Source organism: Sminthopsis crassicaudata, chromosome 1 (genome assembly GCF_048593235.1).
Source record: "Sminthopsis crassicaudata isolate SCR6 chromosome 1, ASM4859323v1, whole genome shotgun sequence".
In the NCBI taxonomy this organism is placed as follows: domain Eukaryota; kingdom Metazoa; phylum Chordata; class Mammalia; order Dasyuromorphia; family Dasyuridae; genus Sminthopsis; species Sminthopsis crassicaudata.
The window spans coordinates 286,901,713-286,917,398 of NC_133617.1; positions in this window are offsets into that span (position 1 = coordinate 286,901,713).

The window sequence follows — 15,686 nt, forward strand, 5'->3', positions numbered from 1 at the left end:
TACAGACATCACTAAACTTGCATTCGCCATATTATGTGACCAATACAGAATTACATTTATTCAGTGGTATTTACGGCACAAACCCCATCATTCTGCTCAAATGCAACTAGTAGACCTTTAGTATGTGTGTGTGTATTTATATGTTTATATATATATATATGTATGTATATTTATATACACACATATATATGCATATATGTATATACATATTGTAGGGGGGAAGAGCTACATTATTTTTTTTTCATGTTAATCAAGATTATCTTATTTTCCATCACAGAAATTAGCAGTGATAGTTACATAAACTTACCTTGACACCATGGGCTCTGAGAGATGAGCTTTGAAGGTTTCTTGTACAGTATTAGTCCACCAACATACTTCTTAGCAATTTTCAAATCATGTTCACTGTATTCTAGCTTTTTCTTTAAACAAAAAATTGTATTCTGCTCCTATGTTCTTGGACTCTTCTAATAGGTGAGATTTTGACTTATATTGCCCTGTACTCAGGAATATTTCTTGAGAGGAAATTCTTAATTTTTCATGGTGAATATATGTGTTTTGGAGATCATCAACTGCTACAAACTAGGATTCAATTCATCTTTTTGTTAATTATCTACAAATGACATAGTGATCCATATTAAATTTAAAATTATGCCGTAAATGTTTTTTTTTTTAATTTTTTGAGAACTAGCTATTAAATATTTGCATGCATAGTCTGAATGGTCCAGATCAGGACTTCACTTCCCTCTAATTTTTCTATCTTTCATCCTCTGGAACTTGAAATCTACTCCATTTTCCTACTTTCCAGATTTTCCAATTCTAATTTCCTTAACAATAGTCTTCCCCAATTAGTCTCAAGTGCTTAATATGGATCCTGGCCCATATTAATACTTTTTCATTTTTACTTGTATGTTATAAATTTTTGTGGCATCTTTTATTTTGGGTATTATAATTAGAGCATGAAAGATATTTTGAGTGAAGAAGCATTTTATTTATCAGACATCATGCAAGCTTCTTAAAGCAGTGATTGATTGCTTTCTATATTTAGCATGGTGCCTGCCATATTTCAATAAATACTTGTTTATTGACCAATGAAATGATCATTTAAAATCACAATATAGTGAAATGTTAAATAAAATATACCTATTTTATTTTCCCAAATAGATGGGAATTTTTCATATCCCAACTATTTAATCATACAGTTAGCCAATCTCTACAAACAATTGAAAGGAACATTATGATTAGGAAGGTAGTCAACTCTGATTATGTCATTTATTTCTATTCACATTAGAGTATAATAGAAGGGAGAAGTTATATATAGAGTATAATAGAAGGGAGAAGTTATATATATATATATATATATATATATATATATATATATATATATATATATATATATTCTGGACATCTTCCAAAATGAAATGGTCCCTGATGTCCAGAGCTCACTCTTTGAGGATATTTATGCATATTATTATAATTAAAAGAAAATTTGGAGAGGAAAGTGCTGATAGTTGGGGGAATCAGGAAAGATCTTATAAAGGAAATGGTCCTTAAGGTGACCTCTGAAAAAAACCCTCAGGATTCTGACAAGTGGGAATGAGGAAGGAATGCACTGCAGTTATGGAGACTATCCTGTGAAAAAGCACAAAGTTGAGAGCCTAGTGGTCTCCCTATTAGTATATCTTATTGTCAGAAAACAGTCTATTTCACTTATACCCAGGAGCAGGCAGATCACCAAGAACCAGTACCCCCAATCTTTGCCCCAGAACATCTTCTTATTCAGACTATGAACAATAAATATAATTCATTTCTTATCTATTATTATGCTATGGCTAGGCTAGAAAACTTCCACCATATGTTGCTTTTGACTATACATGTATTACTTAATTACCTTTTACCTAGGAGTAAACTATTACATCCTTTCCCATTCTCTCATCCTTTTCTTGCTCAATGCTACCCTACTAATAATGTCCCACTCCAACTATACCTGCCCATTTCATTGTTTTCTTTCAATTTCCCATTTCACAATAATCAAACTATTACTATCAATATTTCTGTCTCTCATATGTCGTGTATTTCCTTAATCCACTTAGATTTAATTCCATATCCTAGCTCCTGCAAGATTATATTATACCTCAGGTTATCACTTCTAGCTCTGACTATACCTTTTTTAAATTAAAACTTTTTTATTTACAAAGCCTATGTTGTCCTTAACTGACAAAAGAAGGATTCCTAAAGTGGGATGATGACTTCTTCTGAGGAGTGACTTGTTTTCCTTCCAAGGTTAAAGTTATGTGGCCTGGGAATGGAGAGAAGGGTCAGACTACATCTGCAAACTTTCTAACATTGACCCTTGCAAAACCTTTTGTTCCAAATTTTCCCCTCCTTCCCCCAAACCTCCTCCCCCTAACTGGCAGGTAGTTCAAAACATGTTAAATATGTTGAAATACATGTTAAATTATATATATATTCATACATAATATATATATATATTCATACAGTTATCTTGTTACACAAGAAAAATCAGATCAAAAAGGAAGAAAAAGAAAACAAAATGCAAGCAAATAACAGAGAGAGTGAGACTGCTATGTTGTGTTCCACAGTCTCTGGGTGTAGATGGCTCTCTTCATCACTGTAAAAGTGGAACTGGTTTGAATCATCTCAGCGTGGAAGAGAGTCACATAGATCAGAATTGATCATCGTAGTCTTATTGTTGCCATGTACAATGATCTCCTAGTTCTGCTCATTTCACTTTACATCAGTTCATGTAGGTCTCTACAAGCCTCTCTGAAATCATCCTGTGGTCATTTCTTACAGAACAATAGAATTCCATAGCATCCATATACCATAATTTATCCAGCCATTCTCCAATTGATGGGCATCCACTCAGTTTCCAGTTTCTTGTCACTACGAAGAGGGCTGCCACAGACATTTTTGCACATGAAGGCCCCATTCCCTCCTTTAAGATCTTTTTGGTATATAAGCCCAGTATTAACATTGCTGGATCAATACGTATGCACAACTTGATAACTTTTTGAGCAAAGTTCCAAATTGCTCTACACAATGGTTGGGTCTGGTTGCAACTCCCCCAACAATGTAAGAGTATCCCAGTTTTCCCACATCCCCTCCAACATTCATCATTACCATTTCCTGTCACTTTAGCCAATCTGAGAGTTGTGTAGTGGTATCTCAGAGTTGCCTTGATTTATATTTCTCTGATCAACAGTGATTTGGAGAACCTTTTTATATAGCTACAAATAGTTTGAATTTTTCATCTGAAAATTGTCTATGGATATCCTTTGATTTTATCAATTAGAGAATGGCTTGATTTCTTAGAAATTAGAGTTAATTCTCTATATTTTAGAAATGAGGCCTTTATCAGATCCTTTGGATATAAAAATATTTTCCCATTTTATTGCTTCCCTTCTGCATTACTTTTGTTTGTACAAAAACTTTTTAACTTAATATTATCAAAATTATCTATTGTGTGATCAATATTGGTCTGTAGTTCTTCTTTGGTCACAGATTCCTTCCTCCTCCACAAATCTAAGAGGTAAACTATCTTATGTTCTTCTAATTTGTTTATAATATCATTTTTTATGTCATGAACCCATTTCAACCTTATCTTGTTATATGGTGTTAAGTGTAGGTCTATACCTACTTTCTTCTTTTTACCCAGCAGTTTTTATCAAATAGTGAATTCTTATTCCAAAAGCTTGGGCCTTTGGCTTTGTCAAATACTAGACTGTTATAGTCAGTGGCTATTTTGTTCTGTGAACCTAACTTATGCCAGTGATCAACTTCTCTATTTCTTAGCCAGTACAAATGTTTTTGATGACCACTGCTTTGTAATATAGTTTTAGATATTGCACAGCTAGGTCACCTGCATTTGCTTTTCTCTTCATTAATTTCTTTGAAAGTCTTCACCTTTTGTTCTTCCAGATGAATTTTGTTGTTATTTTCTCTAGGTCAGTAAGATAGTTTCTTGGGAGTTTGCTTGTTATAGCACTAAATAAATAGTAGTATTGTCATCTTTATAATATAATAACTTGATATTTTTCCAATTGGTTAGATATCACTTTATTTGTGTGGAAAGTATTTTGCTCATATAGTTCCTGACTATATGATTTCACTTAGTAGATAGAGTCCCAAATATTTTATACTATCGACAGTTATTTTAAATGGAATTTCTCTTTTTGTCTCTTGCTGTTGGATTTTGTTAGTGATGTATAAGAATGCTGATGATTTGTGTGGATTTATTTTGTATCCTGCAACTTTGCTGAAGTTGTAGATTATAATATTTTTTCCTTGATTTTCTGGGTTGTATGAGTATACCATCATATCATCTGCAAAGACGAATAATTTGGTTTCCTCATTCCTACTCTAATTCCTTTAATATTTTTTTTTCTTCTCTCATTGACAAAGTTAGCATTTCTAATACAATATTAAATATTAATGATGATAGTGGGCAACCTTGTTTCACCCCTGATCTTATTGGGAATCGTTCCAGTTTATCCTTATTACATATGATGCTTACTGATGGTTTTAAATAGATGCTTCTGATTATTTTAAGGAAAAGTCCATTTATTCCTATACTCTGTAGTGTTTTTATTAGGAATTAATGTTGAATTTTATTAAATTCTTTTTCTGTATCTATTGATGTAATCATATGATGTTTCTTAATTTGGTTATTGATACAGTCAGTTTTGCTAATAGTTTTCCTAATATTGAACTGTCCTTTCATTCCTGATATAAATCCTACTTGTTCATGATATAGTATCCTGGGGATGATTTTCTGTAATCTCTTTGCTAATATTTTGTTTAAGATTTTTGCATCAATAGTCATTAGGGAGATTGGTCTATAATTTTCTTTTTCTATTTTCATCCTACCTGGTTTAGGTACGAGTACCATGTCTGCGTCATAAAAGGAATTTTATAAGCATCCTTCATTCCCTATTTTTTTCACATAGTTTATATAGCATTGGAGTTAATTGTTCTTTAAATGTTTGGTAGAATTCACATGTAAATCCATCTGGTCAAAGAAATTTTTTTTTTTAGGGAGTTGATTAATAGCTTGTTCTATTTCTTTTTCTACAATGGGGCTATTAAGTAATTCATTTCCTATTCTGTTCTTCTGGGCATTCGATATTTTTTTAGGTATTCCTCCATTTCACTTAGGTTGTCGAATTTATTGGCATAAAGCTGGGCAAAGTAACTCCTAATAATTGCTCTAATTTCCTCTTCATTGGTGGATAGTTCTCCCTTTTCATTTTTGAGACTAACAATTTGATTTTCCTCTCTCCTTTTTCTAATCTAATAAATTAACTAAAGGTTTATCTTTTTTTTTGTTTTTTATTTCATAAAACTAACTCTTAGTTTCATTTGTTAATTCAATAGTTTTTTTCAGTTTCAATTTTCTTGGTCTCTCCTTTTATTTTTAGAATTTCAAGTTTGCTATTTGATTGAGGTTTTTTAATTTGTTCTTTTTGTAGCTTTTTAAGTTGAAAGCCTAATTTTTTGATCTTCTCTTTTTTATTTAATGCAAGTAAGCATCTAGAAAGACATAAAATTTCCCCTTATTATTGCTTTGACTGCATCCCACAAATTTTGGTATGTTGTCTCATTATTATCATTTTCTTTGATGAAATTATTGATTGTGTTTATGATTTAGCTATTTCACCCATTCATTCTTTAGGATGAGATTATTTAGATTCTAATTACTTTTTGGTCTGTTTTCCCCTGGCGTTTTATTGAATGTTATTTTTGTTGCATCATGATCTGAAAAAAATTGCATTTACTATTTCTTTCTTTCTTCATTTGATTTTGACATTTTCATATCCTAATATATTGTCAATTTTTGCATAAGTTCCATGAACTTCCTAGAAGAAAGTGTACTCTTTTCTGTCTCCCTTCAATTTTCTCCAAAGATCTACCATATCTATCTTTTCTAGTATTCTATCTAACTCTTTAACTTCTTTCTTATTTACTATGTAGTTTGAATGATCTAGTTCTGAGAGAGCATGGTTGATATCTCACACTATTATAGTTTTGCTATTTCTTATTGCAACTCTCTTAACTTCTCCTTTAGGAATTTAGATGGTACACCGCTTGGTGCATATAAGTTTTTTATTGATATTGCTTCACTATCTATAGTAGCCTTTAGCAAGATATAGTTTCCTTCCTTATCTTTTTTAATTAGATCAATTTTTGCTTTTGCTTGATCTGAGATCAGGATGGCTACCCCTGCTTTTTTACTTCACCTGAAGCATAATAGATTCTGCTCTAACCTTCTACCTTTACTCTGTATGCATCACTCTGCTTTAAATGTGCTTCTTGTAAACAATTTATTGTAGGATTCTGGCTTTTAATCCAGTTTGTTATCTGCTCAAGTTTAATGGGAGAGCTCACCCCATCTACATTTACAGTTAAAATTACTAATTATGAATTTTCTGTCATCATATTAACCCCAAATTAAACGTTTCTCTTTCTTTTTCCCTTTTCCCTCCTCCCCAGTATTTTTAATGAGTACTATTTGCCTCAAGCAGTCCTCCCCCTTTAGAGATCCCCCTTTCTTATACCTTTCCCCTGCTAATTCTGTTTTCCTTTTATTTAGCCTATCCCTTCCTTTTTCCCCTTTCTCCTTCCACTTTTCTATAAGGTGAGAGAAATTTCTTGGTGTCTGACTGTACTTTTACCCACAACCCTCAGCATATTGATCCTGGAAGGGAATAAGAATTGTTTATTCTACCCACTACCAATTCCAGTCTTTCTTCTGTTATTTATCAGTCAGTTCTCTTACTCTGAAATGCATTTTATTTAACTTTTTCACAGCATATAGATTATAGTGGCTATTTTGTACTGTTTTCCTTTTTTTCTTAATGTGTTCAGCACCTAATATCTTGTGTTCTTTTAATTTTTATTATTCATGCTGATGTTTCTTCAAACATCCTAATTTCTGAGTTCATCATTCTAGTTTTCATGACCTTTACTTTTAGCCACATGAAGGTATGAGTCAACCCTGGACCTCATCATTACTTTAATGAACTATTTGCTTAATTGCAAACACTGACCTCTTGCCATCGGACTATATAATCATATAATTATACCTTCTATTATTCTCCTGCCCCTCTAAATTTACTATTAATCTCTATCATGACATATAGTCTCTACCTCTTAGTATTTCTTAGGCCATTATATCTTCTCTCATATAATTTTCTTCCTAATCTCTACACTTTAGTTAATCAATTTTACCCATGCTGGTCTCTATTCTCAAATTCCTCACCTTCTTGTACTACCAGTGGTCATGTCTTGCTAAACTCTCAAATCTCCCTCCTAGAACTGAATTATTCCTACCATCTCTCTCCTCCTCTGCCACAGAATGGAATTGGAAGAAGTTATATATTTGTGCTGACTGGGTCCACTATAATTTTATTTCACATAACATCAAATGGGCCCTTATTAACTATCCTTTAATTTATCCCTAATTATCCTTATATCACTTCACTCAGAAGTTATTCTAAATAATTTTCTCTAAACAAGTTTCTCTTATAACTTTCTATCACTATCATCTCAATTTAGGATCTTATTTCTTAGTTCATTGAGAAAACGAAAACTATTCCATGTGAATTAATCTTCCTCTCCCTCATTTTCAAATTCCTAGACATCACCAAATATTCGTTCTTCCATTTATTCAGTATCTATGTGGTTGTTCTTTCCCTTGCCAAAGTCAACACTTTTCTATATACTCTTGTTCCCATTTTCTCTTGTCCACTAAATTTCTTTCCTCAATTGTCTCCCTTTCTCTATCAAACAAACTCAAGCTACTTGTTCCTTCCCTATTTTCTTCAAACACGCTCAAGGGTTGGTTCCCTACTCTAAAATATAAATAAAATAAATAGCAAAACTATCTCCTTGTTCTTAGCATATCTTTAGGTTACCATCCTATTTCTTTCTTCATTTTTAATCAAACTATTAGAAAATACAAAAATCTACATGTGGTCAGAGGATGCTATAATGAAGAAATATAAAACTTCATCTCTTGTAATTCATATGGTTAAAAAAATGGATTTGTAGTGGAAGTCTTTCCCGACTCTTTTCAGTAATTAAGTATTTTAAAGGATATTTGTGCTATGTGGGAGTGTGGAAAAAAATCTTACCTAAAACTTTTGACTGCAGTTTCTTTCTTCTCATTCATTTATGCCTCTTGTAGCAATATGACATGACTAAAGTGGTTCTTTCAAAATTTTTCAGTGTTCTCATAGGTTCTAGGTCAAGCCCCATTTAGTCATGACTTAGATTCTGATTAACTCAGAATGAAAGTAAATAGCAATCATTTCTGTTTTGGCGAGAAGTCTGAGGGTCTTCCCCTCCCTGATTAATTAACTTAGTTATATATTTAGATTTTTTATAGTATGTGAAAGAGGCAATTCTCTGGCTTAATTGCTACTTATCCTTAATCTCTGAAAGAGTGTGGCCTCTGAAACTGAGACCTATTGAAAAAATTAATTTAAGAAACCCAAGATCTCCCATTTTATCCAGGGCCATTTCTTTGATTCTCTTATTTTGTATCTTACTACTGGACCAACTGACTCTGGAGGGAAACTGCATAGTCCTCCCTCACTTAAATCCAATTCACTTGCCTGTGATGGCATCATTTCTCTGATGTCCTGATCATTTTCAAGATGGAAAGACAAACAACAATACCAACCAAATCTTTCTCTTCCTTCTTGATGTCTTTGCTAAATCTGACATAGTTGAATACCCTCAGCTCTTGGGTGCTTTTTCTTTTCTAGATTTCCATGATTCTATTAATTCTTAGTTCTCTTTGTATCTCTCTTACCACTCTTTGTATCTCTCATTCTCTTTTGTCAGATTGTAATCTATATGTTAATTTTTAATAGTAAATTCTATTCTGTTTGCTCATCTCCTTTCTCTAAATTCTCTTGGTGAACTCATCTGTACCTATAGGGGTAATTATTGTAGGTTTTTATAATTAACTCCTAGAGCTATATTCTGTTCTGATTTTTAATCCTACTTCATCAGTTGCCTATTGATCATTTTAAACTAGAAATTTAGTTAAATGAACAAGTATTTAAGAGCCTATTATATATCAGACTCTGTATTAAGTACTGAGGCTACAAAGAAAGGCAAAAATAGCATCTTTTCTCAAGGTGCTCATATTGAGATGTGTCCAAAACCAACATATATTGTTATATGTAATGGATCATGAGAGATAACTTATCTCTGGTATTCTACTTCTAGTAAATGTTCTTTTACATTGTTATGACATCGTATTATCAAGTCTGGCTTGAAAATGAAAAACCAGGGACTCTTGAATAATGGTTGAATGGATGATTAACCCAAGCACTTTCTAGGAACCTGAATGTAGTCATAGGATGCTATAATCAAGAAATATAAAAGTTCATTTCTTGTAATTCATATGGATAGATTGATTAATAGAGAAAGACCTGAAGAATTCCATGTGGCTGTGTTATAGTGTCTAACTTATTCTTTCCTGTCATCTAGGTCACACCAATTTTAGGGGCTCAAGGGCACTGCATGAATACAGTGAGACTTTATAAATTTTGTGTATATAGGAGAGAGACATTCTCTCATGTCATTCAAAGTCACAGAGGGTTGACATTTACAATAAGCTTCTTCTATTGCTAAGTTAGGATTAGGGATTCTGGTTAATTTTCAGAGAAACAATTTCTAGAGTAAAAAAAATGTTTCATTCTTCTTTTGATTTAGGACCAATGATTTTGAAACTACCAATATTTTAGTATGGAACTCATATTTTAGGCAAAGCAGCCTATACTACCTTATATCAATCTGTTTAACAAATTCCTGTTTCAAGATAAAAATAATCTCTTTATGCTTCTTAAAATCCTTAGGTTGTTAAAATTATGATGATTTAAATTAAATCAATATGCAGTTTAATCAATGAAATGACTTGAATAAGTAACATGTCAATTCTTAACTAATTAACAAGAATAGTTCCTTTAAGAGATGGTGCCTTCAAATTTTTTTTTTAATTTTCTCTTTATAAAAGGGTATGCTTTGATAAACTGTATAAACACATTAACTATTATTAGAGCTTAAAATCACATGCTTGACAGATAGCATATAGTTGTCTCAAGGGTTTTATTGTGGTCTCTGAAACTTATTAGCTGTGATTTCATTGCCAGTGGCAAAATTTTCAAATGTTCTTTAAATGAAAGCATTTGGCTTTGGATATGATAAATCCTACAAGATGAAATGGGGGAAGGGGATAGAGAAAATAGTTAGAGGTAGATACCTAAATAGCTTCATCAGAGAGAGAGAACACACTCCATCATTCTATGCTTCAGGTTTGTTTATCTCCGGGATTGTATATTCTAAACAATGTGGGAATTGTGGTAACTTTAGAACCAGTGGAGATAATTTTACAAGTTAAAACACAACATTAAAAAAAGGAATAAAGAAACTCAAGGCAGTGTGCCTTACTTATACCAGATGCTGAGAGTGAGCAATCAACTAATCAAGATAATAAAATTGTCCCTTTCTACTTTTGGCCTCCATTTTGCCAAGTATTTGATGTTTTTTTTTAAGACTATTCCTTGCTTTGACTTGAAATTTTCTATCATTGCTCCAAACATGTAATTTTTTTTCTTTTTATCCTCTCTTCAAGTAAATTTCCACAATCAAAATAAGAATCACAGCTTCTCATCAACCCCATGAGTTCATGTGGTATGGGAAAAAGGATTTCAAGGACTGAATACATAATTGATATTAGATGTTTTTCTTTCCCTTTATTAATTTCATGATATAAAATTTCAATCTGCATAAGATAATTTTTTATTATATAATCAGTTTACTTTCACTTAGGTACCTTTTTCTTTGAAAAGGATTACATAGGTATATTCACACTGTTATTCATATGTTAACATATATATATATATATATATATATATATATATGAATATAATGTATATCTAACTAGACAAAGCAAATTTCATACAAAACATAAAAATAACTACTATAATAATATCTACAAATCATTGAAAAGAAGGCACCTTCAAATGATCAACTGATAACTAATTAGTTAAACATGTTGTATAACCTAAAAGAATAAATTTCCAGCCTTGTCAGAAACTGAGATATGCTGTTAGAAACTGCCGAAACATATTTCAGTGGAACTTATGTGAATTTGCCCTTGGTAAAAAACATCTGCAAAGGGTGATATAAGCATGTAGTGTGCAGAGGCCCAGAAGCCAATTTAATTGCTATCTGCACTAACTGTGAACTATTTTGAAAATAGTTTAATCTTTCCTTTCTAAGACCCCCTCCCATTTCTTTCCTTTTCATCCTCCTCCCCTTTTATTCCTCTTCCTGTTTTGTAGGTGACCTTCCCACCCCCAAACATTTCTATATTTAAGATCTGAAAATAGCACAGCAGTTTCATGGCTCCCTGGCCCCTCTACCTCTGACCCCACTAAACTCACATTCCTTTTTGTATCTGTTTGTTTGCAATCTTAGAAATGCATCTTGATTTATTTTTCTGTTCACTGTGTATCAGATATACAACCAGGCTTTCTTTTCTATTTATTAGATCATGCAATGAATTCTTCATTTAGTACAAATATATTATTTACATTTTAGATTATCTGTGGTAAATTTTAAATCTTTTGTTGACTTTCTCCCCCCCATTGACTTAACCCTGCATGAAGCTTGAAGCGCTTTGTAGTCTCTTCTTGAACTAGAGACATAACCCCCAGTACATTCTACATCTCTATTCTAGAAAAGATGCTTTTTAAACATAGAGGCTTTACTCACACATACTCACACACACCACACACACACACACACACACACACACACACACACACACACTCAAGTGGTCTTACTCCCTTTTCCTGGAACGAATCAAACAAGAAAGAAAAGACACTTAGAAGGTTGAGGCATTTGTGCTCAGGTCAGACATCAGGCTGTTGGGTCTGACAGGTGGCTTTGGGAAGCAGGGACTGGGAGTACACTGTGTGTGGAAAAATAGAATGAGAGGATAATGGAAGGTGAGCTGTTTGTCTCCTCTGTAGGGTCTTCACTTTTAATTAGTAATCATAGATTCTTAAAACAAACAAAAAGGATTTAGAAATTGTACAATATAATCTCATTATTTAACACTTGAAAATATTGAGGCCCACAGGTCTTTTTACAATAAAATGCTTCTACCAGCCATGATCGTATTTAGCCATAAGTGCAAAAATGCACCTTAAAACCTAGGGTAGTTATTTAGTAGAATGTTTGCTTTGCTTTCCTTAGAAATGCCATTTTTATAAAATTAGCACCTTCTTATCTTAATAGTTACCTACATTTCCATAGGGTCTTAAGTTTTACAAGGTACTTTCTCCACAACAATCCTGTAATACAGGCAATATGGGAATTAGCCTTTTATATGAGTGATTAAGAGAAAGTAAGTGAACCAGATTCACCTTCCAAATATAAATTGTTAGAGTATAAATTGGATTTGAACTAATACCTGACTGTTTTTAATAATATTCTATGCAAATTATTTTATGAGGTTAGACTGCTAATAATATATCTTTTCTTAAACTTGGTTTTTCTTAGAATAAAATTTAGAAAAGTGTAATGTTCTGGCTAGCTCTCTGGAGGTCCTCTAAATAAGCCTTAGTTTCAGCAGAATAATCACCATAAGAATAGTCAGGAATAAAGTCCAAAGTCTTTATTATTTCCTTCACTGTCTGTCTTCTTCGCCTGGGGCTGAGCTAGCTTTCTGTGGGACCTTCAGATGGGCCTTGGTCTCAGTGGAGGAAGGCAGACGGCAGGAAAGCCACCAGGATGGTGGGAGATGGAATTTCTCTCTTCCAGTCCTTGTTGGTCCTTATGTACTCTATTATAATTACATCATTACAGTACTGTGCATGTGTGAACTTAGAGAACCAGTACATCACCATGCTAAGTACTAAGTATATGTAAACTAGATAACCATTTTTCTCATCAATTCCTCTTAGTTAACACCTTGTTTCAAGTATACTTCTTTCAAGTATACTTCTCCAGAGTTCTGGCCATTACAAGGCCTCATGCAAAATAAGTAGTTTTCTATTAACTAAATTGAATTCAATTCAACAAGAATGCTTTAAGTTCATGCTATGTATAGGTACTATGTTTGCTAAGTGCTGGGGATTCTTGCAAATATGAAATAGATCCTCTCATTAAAAAAATTCAATTCTACTTGCACATGTACTAGAGTTGGCAAAGTCTAAGTGCTGATTGTTCAATTTTTAGTCTGAGCATTTATAACTCAGAAATCAGCTAACATTGCAAATCAATGCTTAATTTGTTTTTTAATTGTTTATAATTAGAGAGTTATAGAAAAATGGTAATATTACATATTAAACTTAAGAGGGTATCCCACAAATATATTTTATATTTCAAAGTGCTAGAAGCTAAACATTCACCAGCACACTCCTTAATGCAAGGCAATGAGGTTGATCTTGATTTAAACCTAATTTGTAATTTTCAAAGTGATATCATCCTCATAGTACTTGGGATATAGGGAGTGCCTTTTTGCCTTTAAGGGCCAATAAGCTTAGATAAAAGGTATGAAGACTATGACGGGAAGAAAGGACACTACCTGTACTAGAATGGGATGAATAGACGTAGTGCAAGACTTGTCTTGACTTTTCAGCTTGATCTTATAAGGGCAACAAAGCTCTGCTATGGTCCTCTGGAAGTTATATAGGAATCCTAGGACATATATCAATTCTTAATCTTTAAAATTTTTAAGATGTTTACTAGTGGTTTTTGCTTTTACATTTTCTTCAGTTTTGAATGTATTCCTGTTGCTCTATCCTATAATCATTCAGCTATACTTTATAACAAAAGATAAAATTATAACGTTCCCCCCCCCAAAAAAAAAGTTCACAAAAAATTGCTAACACATGAATTGAGTCCAACAATATATACAATGTCCCCAAACCCTCTTTTCCTACTTTTACAAGGACAGGGAGGAGGTTTGGGGAATTTTCTCATTTCTTCTGCCATGAAAAGTATAGTTATAAGGATTACATAACATTCAATTCAGTGGTTTAATGAATAAAGTAAAAAAGATTTAAGTTTTAAAATGTCCACAAATTCTCACTAGCGTTGTGCTCAGGGGAAATTGCTTAAATTCATCTCTATCTTGCTTTCCTCATTTATATTAATAACACTTATGACTGTTGTGAGGGTAAAATAAGATAACATTTATAAAGTATTTTACAAATCTTAAATGTTGCATATTAGTTATTATTAATATCACCATCTAATTTCATTCATGAAGAAATATTTATGTGACTATCTTTAAGGTTATAGTTAAGAAATATGTTCTCAGTTTGTAGCTTTTGATGAATTGGCAGGTGTGTTCCAAATAAGAAATTCCCCTGTGTCCTTATTCTGGCAAGTCTACATTAAATATCTTCTTTCTCATTTTCTCAAATAATGCTACCTTTTTATTCAATGGGATTGAGTTAATCCGAATTCCTATGATTTACTTTTGTAAAAAGATCTCCTAAATTTCTAGAAAGGAAAAAAAAGGTCAGGTTGAGAGCACAGATATAGAGTATGGGAAACATTACCTATTGGTTCTCTCTATGTGCATGACTAATAAAAAACTGCTTTTTGCATATGATTGCTACCTCAAACAGCCACACAGATGGTGTTCTTGGTACATACTACAAAGGCTAGTTTGCATACTCAGTGCCTAGGGGATGCTATTTGCATAAGATTTTCCTCATTGGTGGAGAATATTATGCAAATGATCTAAAGTTGAATGCAGGGTTATACCATTGAGGATGTGGGGGGGCAGCAAATCAAGAACATTATCTTATAGAAACAATTGGTAGTAAAATGTTACTATATTTTTCCTCTATACATGTTTTAAAATCAGGAATAATAAAATCCTACTTGGTCATCTGTGTAACAGAAATAACAAGTTTTGTATAAATTGATAAACTTGCATTTTTCCTCCATCCCTCCAGAACTTTATATGTACATACATATATACAAACATATACATGCATGTGTGCATCACACAACACATGCACAGTTGTATGACACAGTCATAAATGTTCACATGCACATTCACACAATATACTCACATGCACACAATACATATAATATACATATATGTATACACATATATGCACATACATGACACATATGCAATGTGCAGTTTGGTGAAAATTTTTTCTCGGTTTCTTTATGTTAATCCTGTATATATATATATATATATATATACATATATATATGTATATATATATATATGTATATATATATATATGTATGTATGTATGTATATATATATATGTATGTATACAAATATGCACATGTAAATATATGGATGTATACTTATGTATACACACATATATAGGAGGAATTTGTGTGTGTGTGTGTGTGTGTGTGTGTGTGTGTGTGCATTCCCTCTTTAACAGACAATAAGTAATTGTGAGGAAAAAGCAACTTAGTATTTGTAAAGCTTGACCTTGACATGGTTTGTGCAGGCCTCCAAAGCAATTATTCTAGAAACTGAGATGGAAAACAATGGTCCAAAGCCGACAGAGCTGCTTGAATTAGTGCAAATCACCAACCTTGCTCAGCAGCATTAGATGACAGTTTACTTTTAATGAGGGAAGACGTGAGGTAATTAAATC